This window comes from Peromyscus leucopus, chromosome 11 (genome assembly GCF_004664715.2).
Source record: "Peromyscus leucopus breed LL Stock chromosome 11, UCI_PerLeu_2.1, whole genome shotgun sequence".
In the NCBI taxonomy this organism is placed as follows: Eukaryota; Metazoa; Chordata; class Mammalia; order Rodentia; family Cricetidae; genus Peromyscus; species Peromyscus leucopus.
The window spans coordinates 22,615,944-22,621,943 of NC_051072.1; positions in this window are offsets into that span (position 1 = coordinate 22,615,944).

The window sequence follows — 6,000 nt, forward strand, 5'->3', positions numbered from 1 at the left end:
GCAAAAGCCTATGCCAGGCCTAGTCTCTCTCTCTCTCTCTCTCTCTCTCTCTCTCTCTCTCTCTCTCTCTCTCTCTGCCTAAGGATCAGGATGTTACTCTTAGCCACTGCTTCAGCATCAAGCTCTACACTATGATGATAATGGACTAAGCCTCTGAAACTGTAAGCGAGGCCCCCAACTGAATGTTTTCTTTTATAAGAGGGGAATAGGGCTTGTAAATATGTTTCCTCCTTTTCATGTTATCATCTCAGTTTTTGCTTTCATCATTTTCACTGTTCCCTTTAAAAGATCCTCAAATGTACTTCCTTTCATCAGCCTTGCACATGTCAAACTCAAAGGCACCCATGTTGAATACGATATCAGTCCCTGCCTGCCTCAAGATTTGTTTTTCCTTACTGTATCTACTTCCCACAGAATTAAATGAGGGAATCTTTGCTCTTGGTGATCTTATTAGGCTTCAGAGACACAGCTATAAATATCTACAGTATGTTTTAATCTACCAGCACTTATCTGCTCTAAACTCTTCAGGAGGTCCCCAGTTTCAGACTCTTCAATGCCTGTTTCTTCCTGATCTCCCTGGCTCTAAATGTCCTCACTTACTTCTGCTGTTCTGTGCTTGTAAATGGGTTTACAGTCCAACTGCTCTGTTCTCCTTCCAAGGATCACCATGGGCTGATATGAGTTGACCTGTGTGAATGTATCTGGTAAATTATAAACCATGTGTAAACACAAGGCACACTATTATTAGACGGCCTTTCTTTCTTTCTAAGGAATTGCTGGATAAGCAAGGAGGCTAACTACAGCCTGGCTTTAGGAGCATGGAAAGGGGAATGCTTTGCTCCATGGGAACATTCAGTAGGACAGTGCTAAGAGAGCTACCTGCTGACTGATAAAGAGTCATGTCTCCTAAGCCCAAGGAGGGAGAACAGAGTATGGCTGCTATTCAGTGACCACTATGCCACATTTTTGGGTAATTGTACTGTGAGCTTTTTAATCCAAAGTGTAGTTCTCAGACCAGTTTCAATATCATCATGGGAAAGCTCATTAGAAATACCGAACCAACCCACTCTCAGATTCTCAAACAGACTTTCTGTATGTTAAGATCCCCAGGTATTTTATATGTACAGTGATCTCCAAAGATTTTGTTCATTGTTTCAGTAGTAAATTTATTTTTGAGCACATATTCTGAAATACAGGACACACACACACACACACACACACACACATACACACACACTGTATTAAAATTAATGAAAGTAGGAATTTGTAGTTGTATGTTTTCTCTGGTCCCACCTGGCTCCTGTGGCCCTGCGGTCCTGCAGCCACTTTTAAAATAATCATTCAGAGACTTATATTATTTTCAAACTATATGGCCTAATGGCTCAGGGTTCTCATTAGCTAGCCCTTACACCTTAAATGAACCCATTTCTATAAATCTATACTTTGCCACATGGCTTGTGGCTTACTGGTACTTTACATCTTGCTTCTCATGGTGGCAGTTTGCAGTATCTCCTCAGCTCTCCTTTTTTCTTCCTCTCTCTCCAGTTGGAATGTCCCGCCTCACCTTATTCTGCCTCACCATTGGCCAAAACAGCTTTATCAGCTAATCAGAGCAACGTATATTCACAGCATACAGAATGATATCCCACAGCAGGAATTTGAAAAGGAAGAAATAAAATTTTAAAATTAGAACAGTTTTATGTCTTGATGACATAAAACCATTGGGTTCTCAGAAAACATAATTTTTTTTTATGTATTAATTAATTTTTTTTCTATTGTGGGGGTAAAACAGCATGGTCAAGGCAACTTATAAAAGAAAGCTTTCTGTCTTTTTTAAGATTTTAATTTAAAAAAATTATGTGAATGTGTATCTATAGTTGCCCACAAAGGCCAGAAGAGTGTATCAGATCCCCTGGAGCTGGAGTCCCAAGCAGGTATGGATTGTCCAACGTAGGCTCTGGGATTTGAACTCTGGTCCTATGGAAAGGTAACGAGGGCTCTTAATCACTGAGCCATCTCCCCAGCCTACAAAGTTGCTTTCCCTTAAGGGTATCCTCTGATAAGTCAACCATGTTCTAATGGATGACCTCACACCCGGGAGTATATGCACAGCATAATGCAGACTAAGCAGGTTATAAAAATAAAGGAAAGAGAACACATGGATTTGAGAGGGGGTTAAGAGGGTGGGGACTGGATCTGTAAAGTACTAGGGAGAAGAGTGGGAAATGAATATGATCATATATATGTATGAAATTATCAAAAAATTAATAACATATTACATTTTTAAAAGATTCAAATTTGGGAAAAATGTATTCTTGTGAAAAGAAACAACCAACTCATTTAAATTCAGCAGCCTTCATTGCTTTTCTGTGAAAGAAATAGGAAACTTCTACATAGTTGCGAACATTCTATACTTACTTGATTACAACATGTCAGTAATGTTCATATTTTAAAGGCCTTGCTTTATAAAACAAGCTGCTAGAAACATAAGCGGCAAGCCAACAGGTAGAGATACTCTGGCACCCCCTGTAGTCACTGAACTCCCCTGTGTTTTGTTACAGCCTTTATGACTTGTGGTAAACTAATTTGAGAACAGACATAATTCCATTTCTTTCCTTAGAGAGGAAAAATCCATTATATTATTTTCTTTCTTCCTTATATCATACTGGACAGATAGGTGTCTGCATCCTTCTTGGAAGGCTCTGCTTTATTGTCATGATTATTATAAGCACACACTGAGATCACACAAGAGGCTGCTAAAATGTAGCTTCCTGGTCCCACAGCAGAGCTGCTCTAGCTCTGAGAAATTGCTCTTTTTTTTTTTCTTTATAGGAGAGATTTATCTGAGGAAACATTACAGCATATAAAAACTGCATTAGCTTAATTTATGCTTCACAGTGATAGATTTGATATAATGCATATAGGAATTGCATTTAATTAGTTGCCACAGAAAATGCTGACACAAGAAGCCAGGCACTTGATAGACGTGTGCATTGAAGATGCAGTGGTCCACTTTCTTGTCACTCCACGTTTGTTCTGGAAATACCAATATCACTTGAGAGTTTTTAGAAATGAGAAAGTTGCAGCTCTCTCCAGAACTGGTTCAGAATCTGATTTTGACAAGAGTCCTGGGTGTTTCACATATACATAAAAGTTTGGGGAACGCTGCCTCACTAGGGATCCTAACCCCAGATGATTGTAAAGTGTGTGTTCTTTCTAAAGTCCCTACTGGCACCCACACAGAAACATATTTGTATTATTTACTATTATGGGTGGGATGTTTTTGCTGCTTCTACTTTTGAGATTATAAAATTGCAATCATCAAATGAATGGGAACATACTGTCAGGTAAATTTCTAATGAGCTTGTATTGCATTAGTGGTTATGTATTATATATGTGCACATACACATTAAATAAACATTATTTTGTATAAATACACATCATCTACTTTAACACATAGATTATAAAAAAATCAATATCACTTGAAATAGTCTTGTATGCACATTTAATTGTGATAAAAAGCACCCTAACATAGGGTCCACCCTCTTTACAAAACTTTTAATACATTATTCAGTACGTAAATAGAGCACAGCACTATATAGCATGTCTCTAGAATGTATTCATCTCATGTAACTGAGCCTTCATATCAGTTGAATGAAATTACCCTTTATTTCCTTCCCTCATCCTCTGGAAATAAAAATCTAAAGAATAGTGAATCAAATCACACTGTTAGGTGATTTTCATTTCTTTGATAACTGATCATGATTCTGATTTATCTGTTGGGGACTGGATATCTTCTTCTTAAAAACAACTGTTTATTTTAGCCCTTTGATTATTATATTATTGTGTATATTTTTTTAAGGAAGTGTCTTTCTAGATGACTCAGACTGACCTTGAATTCATAACCCTTTGTCTCAACCTCCTGAGTGCTTGGGTTACACGCGTGTGGCATCACACCTGGTTTTCCTTAACTATTTTTGGCCTGCAATTACAAGTTATGGGACTTGCACATGCATTTTGGACATTAACTCATTTTAGATATGTGACTTTTAATTATCTTACTCCATAGGCTACTTTATCATGCTACCAAAGTATCCCACTTCTGCATCACCCTGTAACATCTTTTTGTTTCAATTCTTTTTAAAGATTTAACTGTTTCAACTCTTTTTGCTACTCTGCTTAGTGAGTATGCTATCTTTAAATTACCTATTGTACTTCCCAATTTAATAGATTATTACTCACATTAATGAACATGAAGGTGATTTTTTTTTTTTTCAAAAAAGAGACAGCCAGGGTGTAAGAGGAAGGACTAGGGAGGCACTGAAAGATGTGGGAAAGTGCTTCCTGCACACCTGTGTCTGGCCCTCAGTTTATCAACTTTAAAATAGCAGGGCCAGGATGTACTTGTGATAAGCCTTTCAGAGCTGTAAACACCTTTGAAAGACAGGAGTAAAACACTGGACTCTTCCACAGGATCCTTTGCGTATGCACTTACACAGAGAATTTGGAATAGAATCCTAAAGAATTCACAGACATCTCAGAGACCTTTGTTGTGCTTAGGTTTAGCATGCATGTGCTGAGGGGGCTCACAGAGACTGAAGCAATGATTATGGAGCCTGCATGGGTCGGCGCTATGTCCTTTGCATGTATGTTATGTTTGTGTGGCTTGGTGTTCTTATGGGACTCCTAATAGTGGGAGTGGGGGATGTCTCTGACTCTTTTGCCTGCTCTTGAGACCCTTTCCTGCCTGCTGGGTTGCCTTGCCTAGTCTTTATATGAAGGTTTGTGCCTAATCTTAGTGTTACTTGTTATGCATTGTTCTCTTGATATCCCCGAGAGTTCTGCTATTTTCTGAAGGGAAATGGAGGAGCAGTGGATGTGGGGAGAGGGGAGGTTCAAGGAGTGGAGGGAGGGGAACTGCAGTTGGGATATATTATGTGAGAGAAAACTTAAAAAGAAGAAGGTATATGCTGAATATCATGACAGCTACCTTTTAGTTCTAGTATTTTCAAATTGTAAGGGGAGTGGAGTGGCTGCTGACAACTAGCATGTTTGGAAGATGAGATGCATTTCATAAAATCCTATTGAGAACCTTTGTGTCACGTCAGCTTCGAGTTTAATAGTGGAGACAATGCCCTAGTATGTTAGAGGCTCCCTAAGCTCTGCAAACATGAAAGTAGAGTGCTGAAAATGTGGATTTAGGAGCTGTCCAGGAAATTTTTGCTCAGTCTTTGCTAGCTTTTGGACCTGTATATGGTTGAACTTCTTAGTTTAGTTTAATTTTTTGATACCACAGTCACATGAAGCAACATTTTCAAAGCGTGAAGTGGTGCTCTTTAAAGCTTTTACAATATTTTACACCCACACTTCACTAAAGTTCAGCATGTACCCACTAAATAATCAGCATCTCACCTCCTAACCTTCACTTCGATGGCTTTACGCCTAGTTATTTCATATAAAATACATTATGCAGATATGACTTTCTGTTCTTGGTTTCTTTCATGTAGCATGTTGTTTCCAAGGGTGATAAATGTAGCAGCATGCACCATAACCTGTTCTTTTTTTATGGCTTACTAATACTTCCTTGCGTGGATAAAACACATTTTATTTTTCCATTTGGGTCATTTCCACCTTTTGACTATTGTGAATAAATTGCTTAACCTTTTGCTTCCAGGGATGAAGACTGGAACTTATTAACAAAGGTCGTGTGCCTGAAAATAAATAGAAGCTACTAGAATCTTTTGTTTTTTGGAAACCAGAGATATGGGCATTAAATTAGGTAAGGCCTTAGGAGTATAGTCATTTTGCAATGTTCCTGTCTTTGAAACCGTCTCATGTCTGAGTTCTTATTAATTCGCCTCTCCTGTCTTTCCACGTTTAGATTGAACCCTCCTTTTCCAGGTTTCCATATTGGTTAAGATTATTCATTGTGATATTCTTTACTCACCTGCTTCCCCACCCCCTTCCTAGGATGATTCATTCTTTTATTTTGCTTTCTTC